This window comes from Peromyscus eremicus, chromosome 3 (genome assembly GCF_949786415.1).
Source record: "Peromyscus eremicus chromosome 3, PerEre_H2_v1, whole genome shotgun sequence".
Lineage (NCBI taxonomy): Eukaryota > Metazoa > Chordata > Mammalia > Rodentia > Cricetidae > Peromyscus > Peromyscus eremicus.
The window spans coordinates 22,699,285-22,721,846 of record NC_081418.1 but is presented as its reverse complement, the minus strand read 5'-3'; the positions used below and the strand labels follow the sequence as shown (position 1 = coordinate 22,721,846).

General features: G+C 39.4%; 1 long non-coding RNA gene across 1 annotated transcript; it reads left to right on the top strand.

The window, feature by feature from the left end:
* LOC131905681 (uncharacterized) lies at nucleotides 1-21,494 on the top strand. Its single transcript, XR_009378014.1, has 3 exons — nucleotides 1-110; nucleotides 5,106-5,186; nucleotides 20,852-21,494. It is a non-coding gene; the product is annotated as an uncharacterized LOC131905681 (long non-coding RNA).
* Nucleotides 21,495-22,562: the final 1,068 nt, after the last annotated feature.

Sequence of the window (22,562 nt, the reverse complement as noted above, 5' to 3'; positions counted from 1 at the left end):
GAGCAGAGCCTGAGCAACCACTGTAGAATACTAAAGGCAATGGTGACACTCTTCATGGCAGCTGATATGTGATGGTGTCAGATGACTTAGATTCCAGTGGCAACAGAATGGTATCCATGTGTGTGTGTGTGTATGTGTGTGTGTGTGTGTGTGTGTGTTAAGAGGCTTGTGGGTCTGAATTTGTGTGCTAAGGTAGGAAACAGAAAACAGAAATATAATAGGAGGTAGCCTCTTTTATATTCCTTCCCTCTGTGTAACAGTACATGTGAAAGCAAAGCAGTTCTAGGTTTGGTTTGGATACATGGTATGAGCAAGAACAGAAGAAACAGCTGGGCGGTGGTGGCGCACGCCTTTAATCCCAGCACTCAGGAGGCAGAGGCAGGCGGATCTCTGTGAGTTCAGAGGCCAGCCTGGTCTCCAAAGCGAGTTCCAGGAAAGGCGCAAACCTACACAGAGAAACACTGTCTGGAAACCTCCCCCCCCCCCAAAAAAAAAAGAACAGAAGAAACAGAAAACAAGTCAGGAAATAGTTAAGAAGAAAATGAAACAACACTCTAAGAAAGTTCAATTGTTTTATGATATTTATAATTGCAGAAGCCAATCAACTCATACCCTGGGACTTGCACAAGAAGACATGAGATAACAGTGAGCATGCATCATGGGTGGAGGTAGAGAGGCTGTGGGACCTCACGCATGTTGCTTCATCTTTCTGCATCTCTGTCTCACTAACTTTAAGAGGGGGCAAATACAGTACTTAGAACTCTTGGGAAATGTTCTAGTTACCAGTTTCCTCCTTGTCACTCACCATCTACAGATAGAGCTGGGACTTTTAAATCATTTTCTTTGCCAAATGGCATAAGCTAAACTTCATCATTAAAGGGCACCGAGGACACTAGAGGAAGAAGGGACTTCCGGCCTGGTTTCAACCTGTGGTACTCAGTGGGCCTCTCCAATGCCATCTTCCCAGTATCTGGTTTATGGGGGAATGGCTATTCTCATACCTAGCTTCCTTATACTGACAGTACCCTATATCCCCAGCACTTGCCAGGCACCAATGCAGCCAGATCTGAGGCACAACACATCCTGTGAAAAGTCTCTGGGGGATGAATTTCACCGGTGAACTCCCCGGCATCTCTTCCGCTAGACAGTGGGCCACAGTTATCCCCTTTCCAATGAAGTTTCAGGCCTCGAACCTGAGTTAGAGGCACACTAAATTTTCTAATTTATTTCCTTTTTGGAACCCCTGTCTCAACTTGAGGGTAACTTGCTATTCCTATATATTTTAATGCTCTCTTCATTTCTTGTTAGCTAACTCCACATCAAATTACTATGTCGTTTTTGTCTCGTGGTTGGACCTTGTCTATCATAGCAAAACCAATAAAATTCTACTTTTTTAGGTACAAAACAGTGTCATCTACTGGGTGGTGGTAGCACACACCTTTAATCCCAGCACTCGGGAGGCAGAGCCAGGCGGATCTCTGTGAGTTCGAGGCCAGCCTGGTCTACAGAGTGAGATCCAGGACAGGCACCAAAACTACACAGAGAAACCCTGTCTCAAAAAAAAAAAAAAAAAAAAAAACAGTGTCATGTACAGGGAAACGTTTTTATAAATGTATGTTAAACTTTAGAAGGGCGAGAAGAAAGATTAAATCTAAAATTAATCTAAAAGATTGTTTAGAAGAACAAGAGAAAGAAATGACTATAGTTTTAGATCTAATATCATATAAAAAATCCTTATCCTGGGTAGCCTTAGGAAAAGAAAGTCTACATTTTTAAAGTTTTGTTTACATTTAACCACTAACTATATCCCCATACAATAAAACTAGTTGCACATCATACTTGATAAGGTCCAACGATTTATAAATATTTTTAAATGAATATTCAATGAAAGCTTGTATGATTTTAATTCATGGCTAATCATAGCCCAGAGTAAATGGTAGATGAAACTTGAGCTCATGAATATCTCCTTATTCCCAAACCAGACATTTCTACTTAAATGGTTGCCCCATGATAAGATTAAAATATGTAAGTTGTTCCTTTCAGTATTCTTTCCTGTATATCTTTTAGTTTGATGCTTATGATGACTTATTCGGGTTCTTAGAGAAATTACTTCACTGTCCTTTCTGAGGTACAGAAACATAGGTCAGAGGCTGGGTGACTGACACATCCCCACAGTGAAGATGTATGGGTATGAGAACAGATCTGAGATCTCCCAGCTCTTAGTCAAAGCTTTTTCTGTTCACTCTGTTCACTCCCCAACTGTAATGGACAAAACTGTCCCAAAATAAAATGAACCTTGAATTTTCTCTCGCTGTATAATACTTAGAACACCTTTAAAATACCCACGCCTGTCGCTGACTGGATACACAGACCATGAGCCTTTGGCCACACTATCACATCTCTAGTCCAGGACCTGTGTTCTGTCACTGCTGTAGCTGTCCCATTTCTGCAGTGGGGAGCTATGATGACTCTTCTCTGCCTACTGTGCTGAGTGTAACTAGGGCAGTCACATAGTACTGGTTTTCTGCATTTATTCATCTGTAAAACATCAACAACATATCAGAAATCAAAGAGCTAACTATCTTCCTCCTCTAAACATCTGATCCTAAGTGGCCAAATCACTCCTGACCTTGACTTATTCACCCACCAAATGCAGTATTGTACTGAATACTATAGTAAATTCCTACCAGTCCTAACATTTGGAATCACTCCAGAGTTTTGACATCATCTTAAGGTTATTTTAGAAAACAGCTCATTAAAATCACCACTGAACTTTTGAAATAATATTCTACTCAGTAGGAACCTGGATTCCAAGAGAGTAGATTGGCCAAAGAATCTACATTTCTGAAGGGCCTGATCCCCAAGATACTTGGCCAGTGTGGGCATGTTATTGGGCACAGCCATATCTTGTATGCATGACACAACTCCTAAAAGCTTTCAGGAACCCATTATTTGTCTATTTATTACTCAATAACAAACTGCAGTTTTTTCAGTTCTGGGTTTTGCACATGAAAAACTTAACTTCAGCTCCGCGTTGAGAACTGATAGCCACATTATATTATGAAATTTAGAACTGACAGATCCTTAGTGCTTGAAAGAGCCAGATGACAGGAACCGTACTGTGACAGCTGACAGACTTTTCAAAGCTTGAAAAGCAAAAGCCAGAACATATGCTGAAGATCCCAACTCAGAAACAAACACCACAGAAAGATTTAACAGGAAACCATCTATTGCTGCAGACTCAGCTTCGAAAGATTTGAGCTTCACAGACCTCATCTTTGCTTCTTACCATGGAATATTTAGGCTAAAGGCATGGGCGTCTATTCAAATTCTGCCAGAACAAGCTAAGAGACCGTGCGTGGCCTGCTTAATTAATTTTCAGCCATACATCTGAAACAAGAAGGCCAACTAAAGAACATATGTTTTGAAATTATATTAGTTTATGTAAAGTTAAGAAAGTAAAAGATCATTGTATTTGTATTTTTGTTATCAGAGCTACAGATAATGAATCCAGTGAGTATAATGGCCACAATATTATCACCATTCTACTTAAAAAAAATTAAGTCCTTTCAAAATGTAGTGTTCTAGTAGCAGACAAAACCCTGATCAACCTAGGTAATACAGTGCTTACATATTTTAGAAAATAGGAGGATTGTGTATAGAAATAATAGCAAATACATGTCACAAAATGTTAAACATATTCAAGAGACTGCACCCCACTTAATGTTTACAGCAGCCAGAGTAGGCAGGGCAATTTCTGAATCACAGAGAGGTTACTGCTCTTGCCATGGCCCCCAAAATAGAGTGAATCCTAACTGGATATCACTTTCTTGAACCCAGTTCCTGTTGTTCTGATTCAGTGTGGATTACAGAACACAGGGGCAGCCGTGTTCATCCACTCGCCTGCTTCTACCTCTCTGGTTACACTACTGGTGTTAGGTTAGCAGTGAATCAAACTGCAACAGCTTTTGCCAAATCCAGCTCTCTGCTAATCTTCATGTCCACATTTGCCACACAGCTAGGAAACCCAGTCCTCAGATTCCAAACTGCAGACGTCAGCCCCCAAGCTTGTGATCTTTCTGGTCACAATATCCGGCATCTTCTCAAATGAACAAAGTTCAAAAACTCCCTACCAGGTGTTTTACAAAGTAGTAAGTCTTCAGTTTTTCCAGAGAAACTATAAAAAAGGACACTCAAATGCCTGATACTGCTGGTCAGTATACTGTGGGCATGTACTGTATATATAGGGGCTCATAGACAGAAGGGACCAGTGCTGCCATGGGAAACTGATAGACTCAGAATGCAAGAGTGACCCCACGTAAGCCCATGCCTACTACTTTGTAGTAGGAGAGGAGGGGGCTTCAAAGCTTCTTCATTAAGATTGGTTTTTCATATCTTATGTCACCAAATAAAACCTCCAGTTCCAGGAATAGGCTACATCTTGTCGATTCATTAGCCAAAGGGGTCCCATAGACACCCCCAAACACAACAGGAAATTGCCAAGGTGATTGGTTGCTGTCCACAATGTGATGCTCTCCAAGGTCTTATTGCTGAAGACACAACCTAGTTATGTCGTAGAACATGGAGCAATCAAGCTGGTAGCTGACTATAAGCTTCATCCCTGCTAACTAGCATTCGTGGTACTGGAAGGTACTTTGCATGCTACTGGAGGAGAAAAATAATTAACATTATCACCCAGTTACAAAACCTGTGACGCATAACATCAGCCTACCTGCAATATATACTCGGACAATAGTGGCACAGCTATTATGAGTGTAACCAGCCCTTTCTTGATTGGATTCAAGGACCACTCTATGAGATGGAATCCGGATCTGACACTGCTGAAGTGAATAAGAGCCTGAAACTAAGACCATAGGGCAAACCTACTGCTGTTATTCTGCTAAAGGAACATAGCAATAAAATGACTTCTAATGATAGACTGCTATACCCATAGATCAGAACATTTCCAAACCCTCATCAGAGAAGCTTCTTGCAGTAAATGGGAACTAACACAGAGACCCACAACTGGACAATGTGAGGGCAGTGAGAGGCATTGGAGCACTCAGTCCTAAATGGGATGTCTTTCTCAAACCCCTCCCCTCAAGGTTCAGGAATTTATGCCAAAGAGGAAGCAGACAGACTGAAAGAACCGGTGGTGATGGCCGACTCCGAGAAAACCACATCAGGTAGATACAACAGGATTGATAAGCATATGAACACACAGAGACTATGGCAGCACACACAAGACCTGCACAGTTTCAAACCAGGCAAGATCCCAGCATGGAGAGGGAGAAGTGGACACAAGGTTCTACGCCTAACCAAGATGTTGTTTGCAATTGATACCTACTCCCCGAGAAACGGAAAACCAATTTTCTACAATGGTACAATGGAGTGTTACTGAGTATAGCTTTTTGTTTTATTTTGTTTGTTTTGTATTACTACTTTATTCTTTGTTATTGTTTATTTTGATTTTGAGGGTTGTTCTGGTTTTTTGTTGGTAGTCTCTTTTCTGAGAGAAAAGGATAAAGAAGGAATTGAAGATGGGTTGGTGGGGAGAATCAAGGAGAAGATAGGGAGGGAGAAGGATATGATCAAAATAATTGTATGAAAACATTTTAATTAAAACAATCAATTAGAATGAATGGTATTTCACACTTAGTGTATGAATCAAAAGGAATGCTTTGGTACAGCTCAGGGTTACTGCCTGTCAAACAAAAGTAATCCTAGCCCAGGTATCTGTGGTTCTTCATCTTATCTGATATTACTTCCTTTGGATTTATATTGGGCACTATTCACCCAATTCTAACCTAGCCATTATTTGTTCATACCTCCTTTCAACTAATATGTTTCCCTTTCACAGGTCCCGATTTTATCCCTCCAAATAAGTTTGGGGAAGAAGTTGGAGCAAGGACACATGAAATAAATCATAGATCCTTGCTCACAATAACTCCCCAAAATAGTGTGTTCACTGACAGCTTGCATGCTGGCACATTAACACACAATTATCAGTATCTATAAAAGCATAAATTCACTGTGCTATAATTGCCCCAAAAGAAGTGAAAAGATGTTCCAATAAGAACAAGCAAAATGAGATTCTATTTTCAAAATGAAAAGGGCTTTCTACAGTGGAAATTTCAAAATCAGTTAATCTTATTTTGAATTCCCTTTGTTTTGCATTTGTTGTTGTTTTTGTTAACTTCACATAAGACTGTTCATGCCTATAGGATAGGCAGAAACACTTCTGAAAGTAGGGGAAAGGAAACGGGGAGATTGATAAGACATAAAGTATTCAACTACTCTAAATATCCTATTTCAACCAACATAAAATCCGTCAACTCTAGTTATTTTTCCTCACTGAAATAAAGCATTCAGCCATGATGTGATCAATTTCCCCCTCTGATTTGGCCTTTTTGCTTGATACCTAATTGGCTAGTGATGGGAACTAGTTGACACATATGATAATGAAAGTAAAATGATCAGCAAACCCCAGGGATATCCTTTCAAAGTGAAGTTGACAGCATGCAAATAAGTTACTTGTAGTAATTATACCCTCGGTACGTTAAGAATTCTGTGGCTTAAAGTATTTTCATATGCACACATTATGTGATATATGTATGATATTATATTATAGTAGTTGTGGTAAGGAAACGGTCTAAGAATTTTGTTGTTTCACTATCTCCTTTCACTTACTATGTGAAGCACAGTTATTAAATAGGTAAACCCAACCATGAGAAGAGGCAATTGCTTTTTTCTAGTGTTGTTGCCAAACCTTGTGCCAAGATAAGTGTTCTCAAATTTTAGGACAATCTACAACCATGTAAAGGGCTTGGAATTGCTGATTGCCACCACCTCCTGAGTCTTCAGCTCTGGGGTGAGACCCAAAGGCTGCATTTCTGATTTTAAGAACACATTGGAAGTACTCATGATAGACATCTTCTTTGTCTTCACTAATCCCAGAGGAAACCCTAAGTAGAACCCAAGGCACTTTGTGACTACTGCCCCAAATTATAATGACAATCTTAATTCACAAATTAGAAATGTTATTACAGAACACTAAAGAAAAACTTGAGCAGCAGAATATAGACTGACTTCCCATATGTGTGGATCAGCATAACTAATATGGCACAAAAAGCTTTATTACTGAAAGTGAGCTACAGATTCAATGTAATCTTCATGAAAACTCTTGTGACATTTTTGACAGAAACAGAAAGAAATCCAGGAATTCATATTAAACCCAATAGACCCTAAATAGCCAAAGCAATCCAGAACAGAAGAGCAACACCTGATCTCAAATTATACTCCAGCCATAGTAACAAAAGCAGCATGACACTGGAAAAAAAGACAGACATGTACAGCAATGGAATACAGTAGAGGACCCAAAAATAAACTCATGAAACTACTGCTACCTAATTTTCAACAAAGACACCAGAAACATTTAATAGAAAACTGGATATCTATATGTATAAGACTGAAACTAGATCCCTTCCTCATATCCTTTAAAAAAAAAAATCTATTCAAAATGGTTCAAAGACCTTGATTTAAGATCTAAAGCCTTTGAAATAATGAAGGAAACTTCAAAATATAGTCATGACAATGACTTCCTAAATAAGATCTATTAGCTCAGAAAATGATAGTATGAATTGACAGATGAGGCCACATGAATTATAAAGCTTCTGCACAGCAAAGGACACAATTAGCAACTGAAGAGCCTGCCCACTGACTCACTGCCAGCTGTATACCTGACAGGGGGTTAGAATTCAGATGCTGGACTGGTAATGTCGCTCATTTGGTAGAATGCATGCCTAGAAGGCAAGAAGCTCTAGGATTAACCCCCAGGACTACTCCCTAACCTAGCACATCTATAATCCCAGTACTCTGGAGGTAGAAGCAAGAAGATCAGAAATTCAAGGTTATTTTCATCTATATAGGAATTAAAGCCAGGCTGAACTACATGAGATCCTTTCTCAAAAAGAAGACTACATCGAATATGTAAAGAACACAAAAATTTATACGTCCAAAAGCCAAATTACCCAATCAATAACTGTACACAATAATTGGAAAATTCTCAAAAAAAAAACCCTAAAAATTTTTTTTTAAAAAAAACATATGGGGGGGGGATTCCAGCTTTTTCAGCTATTGGGAATGTAAAATTGCATTGAGATTCCATCTCACTCCGGTAAAAATGGCTGCCAGCAAGAAAACTGCAATTGATGATGAAGATGAGGATGAAGAGGAAATTCTGTGCACTGCAGGTGAGAATGCAAAATCATGTGCCACTGTAGAAATCATAATGGGGTTTCCTTGAAAAAATAAAATTAAGTCACAATACAGCAGATGCCTACATATATATTCTTATTTTACCCCTTTTCACAATAGTTAAATGAGCCTAAATGTTCAATAGAATAATAAAGAAAATTGGATGTATTTGTGCATTGAAGTTATAATCAGCCAGAAAGAAGAAATTCTATCAATTGTACAAAACATGGTGGAGCTGAAAATCATCATGTTAAGCAAAATAAGCCAGAATCAGAAAGATAAATGTCAGAAGTTTTATTTCTTAGGCAAAATTTATATGAAAACACAAAGACATGAGGTGGCCTCTGTACATCTGTGCATACATGTATACACAGATATGAATAAACATACACACATATATGTATGTGGGTGGGGTGGGATTAAACCTTTATCTTGTTGATCTTTACAGTCACAATATCATCAAAGATCTCACCATCTCACTTGACAAATAGGAAGCTAAGAATCACATATATTAAATAAGTGTGTAGAAAAAAAGTTTAAATCCTAACTCTAACACAAATAAAAAAATATAATACCTATTTCATAGGTTAATATAGAGGAAAAAGTAAAGAATATATGCAAAATAGTTATCACAAGGTTTATAGCTTTGTCTATATTCAACAAAACTGGACCTATCTTCTCTTTACAGAAGAATATGCTTAGAGAAATATGATAACCACCTAAAAATCAATCTCCTGCAAAAAGTCAAGAAAGGAATTTAGAAAACAAAGATGCCAACCGCATCCTTCTGAGCCTGCTGGTCACTTGACTCTCAGTAAAAGCCTTCTACATTATGAAGCAATTAAGAAATATATAAGACATATGCAACCCTTCCTAACAGAGAAATGGCATTGAAAATCAACTATGGGTCCTGAGCTTCCCCCTACTTTACTTCTGAGTCCTCACTCTTACGTGAGCAAATGCACCCTGGATAAAATGCATTGTGCTCTGGGGCTTATCCAGAAGAGCACCATTGCTTCCCAGTCACTTCAAACTTAGAAAATTCTCTCAAGTTGGGAGATGAGTGAGAGAGAGAGACTGGAGGCAAGGGAGATCAGCTTTCATGCACATGCATCTCTAATCTGAGTAGAAGTGGTTTCTTCCAGACTTTTTTTTAAAACTAAAAGATGGCCCTTGATTCCACTTGAACATTCCCCTGACCATGTAATCTTTCTGATTGCATAGATATGAGCATTTACTATGTTGCTGACCTCTGTGGGATGAAAACAGGCAATTAATTTTTTTTTCTAATCCCCAAAGTGGACTCTCACTCTAGCTCAAAGCAGGAAAATATATTGTGTTCATGTAACAATGAAGTTTATACTGCTCTCCAGGTTTCTATTCAAGGTAAATTAGCCCAAGCTGTCCCCTTGTTCCATGAAGACAAAATGTTCTCTCTCCACATGGTACAGATAAATAATCCAGGAGGTTCTGGGAAGAGCCCTGATCCATCAACGCCCAAGGCTCTGAGGCAACAGTAACTCACCTGCTGTCAGATCCCTATACCAGAAAGTACTATGTTCCTCCTACCTTCCATCCAGCAATCTTGAAACCGCCAAAGCTGTCATAAGGTTAAACCTACCATCAACTTGAAATGTACTTTCTCCCATGGCAAATGCACAGCCTTGGGAGATACTTCTTCGGGTGGCTAGCAATCATCCTGTATTGCCTGGCACAGGGGCCATGGAAGGTCCTATACTTTAACCCTGGTGATGACTAAAACAGTGTTACCTCTGAAGGCCACAACCCCTTGATAACAAACTCACCCTGCCTCACAAAAACAGTTAAAAGAACGGATGCTGGGCTATGTATTACATGGTAGCCAAAGATAAGATCCTGAGGGTGCTGAGGGACCCTGGATGAAACAGGATGGTTCATTTTTTGAAAATGAACTTCCCCAGCTCATTGACTCTGATAGATTACACTTTAGAAGAGTTAGAGAAAAATGCCTTTCCTTCCTTCCCTTCTGTCTCTTTCACTTACAAGACTCTGGCTACAAGGGAAATAATCGATAAATAGAGTTTCCAGCCAAACTTAAGGGGATAAGCTTGTGAATGCTACGCTTTGGAGCATTAAGAAGGCTCATTGTGCAGTTTCAGAACCATTTCCATGTCATTAACTCTTAACTGCTCCCTCCACCAATGGGACTGACTCTTAGGAGCATGATCAGCATTATTTTCTTCCAGTCTCAGTCATGACAACAATGTAGCCACAGTGACGAGTATGCCACTGTTCACATGTACAAGACATCAAAACATATGGAATTATTTGCATGCCATTTAATTCATGCAAGCTCCATGAAGGCAAGGAGAATGCAAGTCTTGTTCACAATCAGGTCCCAACAACCTGTCAAAATACATGGTGTTTGCAAAATGAGTATGGCAAATGTTTCCTTCTATCATAGAAATCAATGGCTTCTACACTGGATTATTTGTTCCATTTTATAGAGATAAAAACTGAAAGTTGACAAAACCAGAGTACCCAAGCCCAAGGTCACATTTAAGTGGCTGGATCCCATCCAAACTAAGAGCCTCTCACTCCAGATTTAGTATCTGTCCCATGTAAGTGCGAATTTGACACCCACACTGTGGATAAAGCAAGTAACAAGACTAGCATGTCAAAACATAGGAATCACTATACCACTGCAAAAAATAACAATAATAAAAGAAAGGAAAACTCTAAGATTTTTGAGGTCATATCACAATAAAAATGCAGTGAGAAGTCAAGTTTGAGAGATTGGTCATTATTAATCAAATTATAGATCAGCCCCAATAGCCACATATTTCCTTGTGCTTGCACTCAAGAGACCCTTTTGTAAAACATTCACAGAAAGAGATCAATACCTCTCTGGAGGTAAGTGGCATAAATTATGTCTCAACATATACACCACAGGAGTTTTACTGTGTGTTGTATACAGTAATTGCATTTTATAGATGGCTGTGGAAAGCTTCAGTCTTCATTGATTTTGATCATAAACTAAACGGCGACAAAAAGAAAAGAACAGCACTTTAGATGAAGAAGTCAGCCAGCTGAAGCTGCAAAAGAAAATGAAGATTTGGCATGCTGAACGTGATCAATTCATGGCTCCTGGAAAATGAATGGCGATGTTTCAGGCCTTTCATTAGCAGACAGTCACACCACTTCACAGGTACGGTGTTCATATAACACTCGGTGGTGGTACTGATCAGCGGGATGTAAGTAACAGGGAGTCAGTCAGCCTACACCATAGCCCTTCCTGATGTTGGGCTCAGCATCAGAGTGGCTTGTAAACCATGATAACTGAGTGCCTGTGTTCTTACTGTTGCATTTATTGTGTCATGGAGATTTACCACCAAAATCAAAGGCAGGTTGTGATGTAATCTGGGAGTCATCAGTATGTCACTAACGTTTCTGAATTCCAGCCACATATTTTTCAAGCATCAATCTCTTGATTCTTGATTTCCTTCCTTTCTTCATGCCCTTCACAGCAAGCAGCTCTGAAGGGATGTTAATGCAGCAGAACAACTCTTTACCCTTTTTCAAGGCCAATTTTGCAATATGGGCAAAATGATTGGAAATGGAGTCCTGGAAACACTGAAACCATCTGTCAGGGACTCAGTTAAGAAGATCCACACTGTTTCGCAGCCAAGGATGAAAATAAATTATGCCTGGCTGGGAATGTCCAAAGCAAGTTGGATTCCCATTCAAGCTTATTAGGACCAATTACAATTTTTTTCATTATTCATTGCCCTGGTAAAATCACACATTCAGATGGTGATCAACTGTAAGTTCTACTGATGGGGAAGAACTGAGATGAGATGTTAGTGTTAGCAAAGGTATTTTTTTTTCTAGTAGCAAATGATAACCAGAGCAGGTGTCACTATAATCAACCACGAGCATCTGTCAAAATGTCTGTAGATCAATTTACATTCACGGATGCAATCCATGAAAGGTTCCCATGCATTTTGTAAAAATAACACCGTTAATATTTAATCATAAACTCCAGAAGTATTCAGCTAATATTTATTCATGAAATGTATTGGGTAAAATATTAAAGAACTGAAGGGTGGGGCTGTTGTGATTAAATTATACAGCTTGGGATGTCAAGGTTTAGGATACATTGAACACTTTGTCTCCTTCTTCCCTTAAATATTTATTGCCATTTTAAAACTATTGACATCTTAGAGCAAAAACAACAGTGACTCTCATATTTTATAGCACAGATTTTTATAGTAGTAAGCATTAGTAGTCAAAATGTTTCCCTAAATGTTGGAATGGAATTTATTTTCACAAGAAGCAGAGACACCCCCTAACTGTAACTGTAGTGTCACAGGAAATAAATCATCACCACCCCGTATTCAGGGGGTTCTTCCTATGAAGTATCAAGGAGATGAAATGCATGAGAAAACAGCCTGTGTGTCTGCATCATAAGCACTTACTCTACTCCTCATCCCCTTACTCCACTACTAAAACACTGAACTGCACATGATTTGAAAAGTTAGTCCAGTGATTTCCATATTAATTAGATTACCATTCATACATTCATTCCATTTCTCTTGTGTCTTTTAATTATTATTTAGTCATAATGATTCCCTTTAAGTAACATTTGTGAAAGCCTGTTTTAACTAACAGAACATATGTGAGAAAAAAAACATAGAATTTGAATGTACAGATTAAGCATATTCCCCAAGAAAAATGTTCCAAAGAACAACAATAAGTCAGTCAAAAGCATAGCTTTGGAGGCCTAAGAAGACCACTGTCCTTGGCTTTTCCAGTGTGGATGCAGCAGACTTGGGAAGGAAGCACTAAGATTTAGACTACAGAGAACAAGATGGACTGGGGCTTAATTAAATCAAAGACCAAACATCTAGCAACAGAGTATTAGACAAAGTGTTTAACTTATCCCAAAGCTTAATATCCCAAAGCTACTGAAACGCAGTGAAAACATCTAGACTGAACCATTAATTGGTCTCTGAAATGAGAGCAGATCTGACTTTAAAGGTGAAGAGAAAATATCCATCTAAAGGAACTGAGGGTGTATTGAAACAGTTCACCAAGCCACAATTAATGCTAATAAGCTATAAATCTAAGTAATTCAGTCAATTAAAATACCAAGGCAGAAATCTTGAGCTTCTATGGTTTCACAATTGTTTTCAGAGAGGCCAGTATTAGCTACAAGGATATTAACTCCACACAGCTCAGGGACCCATGAGCAAATCAAACATTCAAATACAGTAACAGTACCACACACTCAAATAGTGTTCCTATTCACAGTGGTCCAGGGATGTTGGAGGCCCTAAATGTGAGAATGGCTTTAATATACAAAGATAGTGCCCAGCATCATACACACTCCAGAACTGTTTAATCCTTTTTCTCTTTCATGTCGGGAGTTAGTAGTTTAATCGCCTCTACTAGGCCACCTGAGTTTTCTGAAACTGGAACAGAAGCTCAGTGCTGCCATAAAAATTCAGACCCTCTCAAATAAGAAGTTCCTCTTCTCTGTGGGAAGGCCTCGTACTATTGAAAGGGTTCCAAGTGGAGTGCTGAAGGAGGAAGTGAGCATCCCACAAGCAGAGAGTCAAGTCCTCCTTAGCACATAGAGAGAGAAATATAGCTAATGCTTTACACTCATCTCAGACATTGAAGCTGCCAATCAAAAGAAATGCTAAGGATGGAATCCTGAGGCCCCACCCAATACTTTAGTGTGCTAGGTGTTATGACTCCAAATACAAGGAGCTAAGTAAAGCCAGGTTGAAAAGGTTGGATCAGAAGTCTCTCCAATCAGAAGCAAGATTGAGAAGTAAGGATGGTTTAATAGAGTTAGTTATCTACCATGTAGAAGGACAACTGTTTATTGTGTTATGTTAGAATGAATTGTAACAGCTTTAATTGAGTTCTCACTGTTTTCTAGAAACTTTACATTACAGTACATAGGGCATCTAATTTAACCCTCATAACTTTTTAAAGGGCCTTCTCTCTATTTTGACCAATTTACAGATGAAGAACTTTGATCAATATGGATTTATTTCATATCCCACAAGGAGTAGGTAATTGTTCAATATCAGAGATGCCTATGTGAATGAAGCTTGAGAGAACAAAGTCCTCTGTGAACCTTCAAATACCAAAACAAAATAAATAAAGGGAAAAGTAGAAAATAAAAAAGATACATAATATAAAAAAGCACAAATAAAATCCCCATAAAGGGGTGTAAAGTGCCACCATAAGTGGCCATAGTCAAAAGAAAGGACACAAAACTCAGAGATTTGAGGCCTGAGTTTCAAACATTTTTCTCTAAACAAGAATAGATTTATTCTTTTCAGAGAATCACTTAGTCAATTTATTCTCTAGGGTTGACCAGTCAGTTCACAGTTTGTTTTAAATATTAAAAGGGTAAAAATCATTACTTTTTGAGACTGATACCACAGTTAATGGATTATTTACAAACTGATAATCACATTGTAGTGGAACGTAGATATATAATATATGATATATGGAGGCACCAGCATAGCACAAGACAATGGGAAAAAAGAAGTTCCTACTGGGCTGTGTAGCATCTTCCTGAAATTTGTATTCAATCGTAACACTGATAAATAAAGAAGAGGAACTGAGAGGGATTCAGTCATGAGAACAGGGATTATCCCACACCAATGTATAATCCTGATGTAATTATTGTATATACAGAGGCTGATGTAACCAGAAGGCACAACCTGACAGATGGTCCCTCAAGGCTCTATATTATCCCTTTTTCATTTGTCTCTGCATTATTTTACATGATGTTTTGTACAGGCTAGTTTTATGTCATCTTAACACAACCTATAGTCATCTGAGAGGAAGGAAAATCAACTGAGAAAATGCCTCATAAAATCCAGCTGTAGGGCATTTTCTTAATTAGTGATTGATGAGAAAGTGCCCAGCTCACTGTGGGTGGTGCCACCCCTGGGCTGGTGGTCCTGGGTTCTACAAGAAAGCAGGCTGAGCAAGCCACGAGGATCAAGCCAGTAAAAAGCACCCCTCCGTGGCCTCTGTATCAGCTCCCATATCTAGGTTTCTGTCCTGCTTAAGTTCCTGTCCTGACTTCCTTTGAAGATGAACAGTGACATGGAAGTGTAAGCCAAATAAATCCTTTCCTCCCCAACTTGCTTTTTGATCTTGATGTTTCATCACAGAAAGAAAAACCCTAATTAAGACATACATAAAGAGAGCAGTGAAAAAGATATCTTGATAGAGGGAGACATTCTTGGGTAAGGGGGAAACCTGGTACTAGGGAAATTCCCAGGAATCCACAAGGACGACCCCAGATTAGACTACTAGCAATAGTGGTGAGGGTGCCCGAACTGGCCTACCCTGGTAATCAGATTGGTGAATACCCTGTCACCATAGAGCCTTCATGCAGTAGCTGATGAAAGCAGATGTAGAGATAGATCCACAGCCAAGCATCAGGCTGAGCTCCAGGAGTTCAATCAAAGAGAAGGAAGAGGGACTGTATGAGCAAGAGGGGCCAAGATCATGATGGGGAAATCTACAGAGGCAACTGAAGCAAGCTCAAAGGAACTCACAAACTTTAGACCAACAGCTATGTAATCTGCATGGGACCAGACTAGACCCTCTGCGTATGGGAGACAGCTGTGTAGCTGGATCTGTTTGAGGGGTCCCTGGCAGTGTGATCAGGATCTATCCCTGGTGCATGAGCTGGCTTTCTGGAGTCCATTATCTATGGTCAGACACCTTGCTCACCCTTGATGCAGGGGGAGCGGCTTGGTCCTGTCTCAACTAAATGTACTAGGCTTAGCTATTGCCCCCCAATGGGAGACTTTACCCTTTTGGAGGAGGGGATAAGGGGTAGGTTGCAGCGGGGAGGGGAGAAGGTAGTGGGGAAGCAGAAGGAGGGATGAGAGGAGGATCTGTGGTTGCTATGTAAAATGAATAAAAAAAAAAGATACCCTTAAAATTCCAGAAGAAGAAACTTAAGTTTAAAATTTTAAATAAAGTATGTCAAGGAACTAGAAACTCAGGACATATCTGACAGTGAACTCTGAGTCCTTTCCACCATATGACACCAACTCTCCTATGAATCTTTACATCATTATAAATGGGAAAGTTTCCATTGTTAACTGCATTTTAAAATTGTATTCTCTTACCTTTCAACTCTGAATAGAGTTACTTGTTCCTAGACAAGCTAGTGAGGAGTTAAATTAAAGGATTTATATGTCAAGGACCCTAAAGAAGTCTTCAATAATGTTGTGGTTTGAATCTTAAATGTCTCCAAGTTCAGGGCCTTATTTGAAGTGCTTATTATTCCCTGTTTAGTTGGCACTATTTGGGGGTGGGGGTGCTGTCTATGGCTGAGGAAACAGATGACTGGGGCAAGCTTTTAAGATGACCACTCTGCTCTTAGTTCTAGCTGCTCTGTTTCCTGGTTCACAGGAAGTAAAGAGCTTCTACAGCATGCCCCACCTGAATCCCAATCAGCCTTATGTGCCATAGTAAACAGAAACTATGAATAAAAATAAACTTTTGCTCCTTTAATTGGTTTCTTGACAGTGTTTTAGTACAGTTGAGTAGAAAGTAACTAGCACCCAGGATGATTAAAGACATGTAGAACTAATTCATAAGGAGTACTCTCCTTGTGTGAGCAGAGTAGGGTATAGAACAACAGAGCTATCAGCATGAAAGCTGGCTATGGACTGCATACACATTGTGCACTAGTAGATTCTCTATTTACTCAACAAATAGTTACTGAGCAATTATTATGACTGATACTCTGTTAGGCTTGCAGAGTACAATGGTAAACAAAAACATAAGTGCTTATTCTTGTCGGTATAATGTCTGATCATGGAAAATATATGTTAAATAAAATATTTAACTAAATATTTTAAATGTTATGCTAAAATAAATGTTTAACACTACACTTAATATGAGCAGGAAATAAAGTATATGTAACTTAAGTAAATGAGAGCTTCAGGGTGGCTTAAGTGAAGACATTATTTCACCTTAGAAAGGAACAGAAGATGGTAACCAACTCATATCCAAAATCCTGACATCAAAAAGAGCCCAATGTGTTCCTGGGACTGAAGGGAGATGGCAAAGAACACTGGGAATCAGGCTGGAACGACAGAGGATGGGTGGGATAGGTAAGCAAGGGCTAACCCAGCACGTCATGCATGCACTTCACTTTGTCAACCAAGTAGGTGTGTCTGTATTACATTATCCTTATAGACGTGAAAACAAAGATTCAGCCAATGTAATGACTCATGTAAGTCACAAAGCTGGTCAGTGGAAGAACAGGGTCTTCTTGAAAGAAAGAATTTATCCTTTGAGAGAACATTGCTCCCTTCCTAGTGATGCCCACATGTGAGAGAATTGTCAACAAGCATGACAGGTTATTACAGAAAGAGCAAACTCATTCAAAAGTGAGTATTAGGGGGATAAGGAAGTCAGAACTTAGTCCTCCTTCCTCTGCTTCATTCCTTAAAGAGCCTCACTTTCTGCTCTGAAACCACACTTGCCCTACAATGGGAACGGCACAGAGCCATTTGGCTGCACAGGGCTGATGGCTATTTTGCCTTCAGAATAATAGTACTCAAGTGCAAGGAGAGAAAAATTCATAGCTTCCAAGACCGATTGTATCATAAATAAAGATATTTGAGGATCATCTTCTTAATATCTCTCAATTAGTTCAAACACAATCAAGAAAAGTAGTGTTTACAATGGCACCTCCAGTCCCACCATGCATGAGTATTTCAGAATCTGAGCAGGAATTCATTTTCTAGATATTTTACCCTAAAATATCAGGCTAGACATGGAAAACCAGGTAGAATAAAGCTAAGTTTAATAATCAAAGTCAATATTAGATGGTCATGAATGACATTGAACCCACAAATGTTTCTGGCAGCTGCCATTCTTGTATTCATGACATTCATTGATTTGAGCTTATCAACCCTGGTTTCCTCTTAATTTAGCAAAGGGTTCCAATCAATACTTGAATCTAAAATGCTTTCATCATGAGAACAGATTTCAATTATTGCCTCCTGTACTCTAACTTTGGTATGTGACTTGAAATATATTAGTTAGAATTTTAAAAATTAGGGTGTTTAATAGTATTTTTTAAATATGCACCAAAATGTTTCCATCCAAGAAGTTATTTGGAGTTCATGCTTTCCCCATAAACAAAACATCATAACTTGTTCAACCTCTATCCCCACTCACTTTCTGAAAGGAAACAGGACCCCGTGGAGCCAGATGAACAGAGGAATTCTTCCTTCTATCATTCCGCAGAGTGAGGAGAAGCTAGAAGTTCCTCACACACAAACATCTAAAATTTCCATGACAGGCTAGGAAGATAGCTCAGGTAGTGTTTCACCTCGGTAATCTCCACTAAAAGGCATTCAAAAGAAAAGTTGATGGGTCTTGGCTTCACTTTAGGGACTGGTGTCTGAAGGAGTAACCTACATGCTCACAACTACCTCACCTGTGGATTTGCCTTGGGTAAGGAACTTACATATCTCATAAGTTGCTTAGATGATAGTTTCTATATCTAAATATAGCATGATATGAGGAAGGTAAAGGTATCCTGAAAAGTGAAAAAGTACATTTGTGAATTACACAGTATTTTCCCTAGATTAGTAAAGAAGAACCATTCATGATGGCTAATCTTGATGTTCAACTGGATCAGTCTAAGAAATCCCTAAAGCACTAGAGAAACTAGTGGTCTGTGATGGCATTCCCAAAGGGGTTTGCCCTACTCTGTGGATGAATCCCTCATGAGTAAATGACCTCATAATGGAGAAAAGAGGCCCATATTAGCAGGTGCTTGAAGTTTCATCTCAGTCTGGACCTTTCTTGCATCCCCATTTTCTTTGCTTTCTGACCTCATGGAAGGGAACAGCCTCTACCACACACTATCACCACTATAACATTCTACCTAAGTACAAGGAACAAAGCAGCCATGGACTAAACCATCTGAAATCATTAGCTACATAAATCCTTTCTCTCTAAAATAGTTTCTGTTGTGTAGTTTGGTCACATCTGTATATAAGTAACTAATATGCCATTACTTTTATGAAAAGAAAAAAGAACATTAAATATGTCTACAAATGTCTATTTTTCTGTTACTACACTTAGAGCATAATAGTATATTGGAGACTTTTTTCCTCTATCATTTTGAGAGAAGTTGAGTTTCATGATACTTATTTAATTAAATCCAGAATAAAACCCTGAAACAACTTATCAGGTGGTTATATTTTGTGAAGTTCAATGGCAAGAGGGTAAATTTTATATCACTCATTGATATAGATTCTGAACTTTTTATCTAAAATGTATTTTAAATGTATTTTTTGTTTAAAAAAAAGCACGGATGATTTGTAGAAATCAAGAAATAAGCCAGAATATATTGACAGCTGCTGTCACTGGACCCTGAGTCCTAGGCATTTCCACTGGCCTGCCTATCACTGGGTGGTACCAATCTAAGAAAACTGCAGTAAATGCAGCTGAATATTTCAAATATAAAAATAAAGACAGGGATGGAAAGACAGATAGAAGTTAAGTGCATTTCCTGGCCTTCCTGGTGACCCAAGTTCAGTTCCCAGAAGGTGGCTCACAACCACTTGTAACTCCAGCTCAAGGTGATCCAAGGTCTTTGGCATCCTAAGACACCTGCACTCATATGCACATACTCACAAGTACGTACACACACATACACACACACACACACACACACACACACACACACACAATTTTAAATCATAAAAGTAAATACATTCTTTAAAAGTTCTTTGATTCTTTGTACCCACTGTTAGAAACTTAACAAGATCTTACAAGGAATGACCTAAATATAAATCTCCACCTGTGATTTGCTGAGCCAGTTTAGAAGCACCATGATTATGTGAGCTCCTCCACACAGGGCTGCGTCTCAGTCACTGTGGCAACTCTAGTACCAGCATCATGCCTGGTACACAGAGGATAGTCAGCAAATTTCTGCAGACTGGATTTGTTGCAGAGAGAGCATATGGAGGATCGAAGGCTTAATGAAACAGATGGTTCCATAGACAAGGCTGTAAGAGATACTTCAGACATCCTCTCTAGCTTACTTCTTAAACAAAACAAAAAAAAAGGAGAACGTCATTTAGTCTAGCTGCATACTATGCTTGCATAGCCATGACCACAGATTGCCAGTCATTTCCTTGAAATAATAAGAAAATTGACCAAGACAATGAGAGAATAGGAGACCTTTCTTACTTAAAATCATAGACTAATATGTCTATGGTTTACACATAATATATATGCATATATAAAATAATAGGACTCCAAAAACATCAGGTACCACGGTTTTGTGTGAGTTTCAGTGGACCCCAAGATGCCACAGCAGTGTTTGGGGGATACTTGAAGAAGAAGCCACTATGGACACTCGCTTCCATAGGACTTAGCACAGCCCAGTATATACTGTTACTTAAATTGTATAGGTATGAGTTAAGTGTTGGGATTTCAAAACGCTTCATTAGAAAAATGTCTATTCTACTAAAAACAATGCTTAATTCCATTTATCTAATTCAACTTTCTATCTTTATATGTATGAATGTAGAGCTCCAACAACCAAGGTGTTTCCAGCAATTCGCAGCAGAAGAAAGAAAAACCAAACAGATTCACCATGCAGCAATTCCACCTTAAGACACCGCCCCCACCTAGTACTTCTTGTAAATCTAGGAAATCAGAAAGTTGAAAAGTATAACACATTGTGTTGCTTGTAGCTTGTATGCACATCATGCAATTGCAATATATTTAGACATCCAGACGGCTTTAAATGAAGAGATCTAAGCTTCAAGGACACTGGATGACTGCTATATCTGTAACTAACTGGTAAGTGTCAGAACTAGGTCAAAAATGGTTTTAACCACCCACTTACTCCATTCACTAAGTGCAGAGGCAAGGCCCACTAACTGTGTCTTAGGCACCACATTCCACTGTCTCTCCGAACAAGGGCAGTAAATACGATTCAACTCTTGAGCTCTCTCGGGATTAGCCACCTTAAAAAGTACTCTGAAGTAGAAAAGAGTCAATGACCATCAGCAATGTGAAGCTTTGAACTAGGAGAGAGAAGTGGAAGAAGTCCTGAAGTCCTTATTATCCCTGATTTAAAACATCAAATATCCACAAGAGAAAGAAGGTGAAATACAAAAATTGAAATCCTGAGCTAGAGCATGCTACCTTTCACCTTAAGTCCCAAAATCTTCCAGTCTAGGCCTGGGAAGCCCAGGAGGAAATCTAAGTCGTCGTCCCCCCCCCCCCCCCCCCCCCCCCGCCTACACACACACACACAAAGTCATATGAACCGTAAATCTGTCAGATAGCTCCCTCGCCTCAAAGTTCCCTGCTAAAAACAGAAGAACATGGGCCTGACGCGAGGAGATTTGATTGCGCAGGAAATGGACTTTAGAAAGGAAAAGGAACGCAACCTCATTTCACTGAGGCACAATCGGATGGCTGTGTTTGGGCTCTGCTGACAAGGGCCAGATTCCACAAGCTCATTTGGGGAAGCCAGCGAAGCTCACGGAAACACTCTGCCCTGCAATTTAGCCCCAGCTGTTCAAGCTGAGGCTGCTCTTTAAAGTGAAGCAAACTGGTGAAAAAGCTGGAGTTCAGCAGTTTCACTCTGTTGGGCCAAAGCTGCTGCCGAGTCCCAGCCCACGGATTCCGTTACTTTGGCCAGATGCTCAGGGCCTCCCGAGCCAGTCTTACCCAGAGCTCTGTCAAAAGGCAACAAGACTATGCGTGTCACGGCTAAGCCAAAATTAAGCTAGCCAGAGAGGCCATCAAGTCTTGTTTTGCCAGCACTAAGTCTGGACTGTGAAGAACCTTCAGACGGCTCCCAACGCGGACATCATCATAATGTAATTTGAAAACCAGTTATTAAATCAAAACAAACTACTTTTATGGTGAAGTTGTGGGTGAGTGCTTAAATGATTGGCTGGTGTTTTTGTTTGTGTGTGTGTTTGACGTGAAGGTTTGTACCTAGTCTTATTGTAACGTGTTAGACCTATACAGTCTTCAGTGGATATCCCTGGGAGGCCTGCTCTTTTCTGAAGTAAAGCAGAGGAGGAGTGGATCTGAGGGAGAGGATAGGTGGGGGGTGGAACTGGGAAGAGTGGAGGGAGGGGAAACTTCGATCCAGATGTATTATATGAGAGAGGGAAGAAAAAGGAGGAGGAGGAGGAAGAGGAACAAGAAGACATTGAGTCACCTCCTATAACCCTAACACTGAGATGGCAGACAGACATGTGGAGATCCTGGGAGCT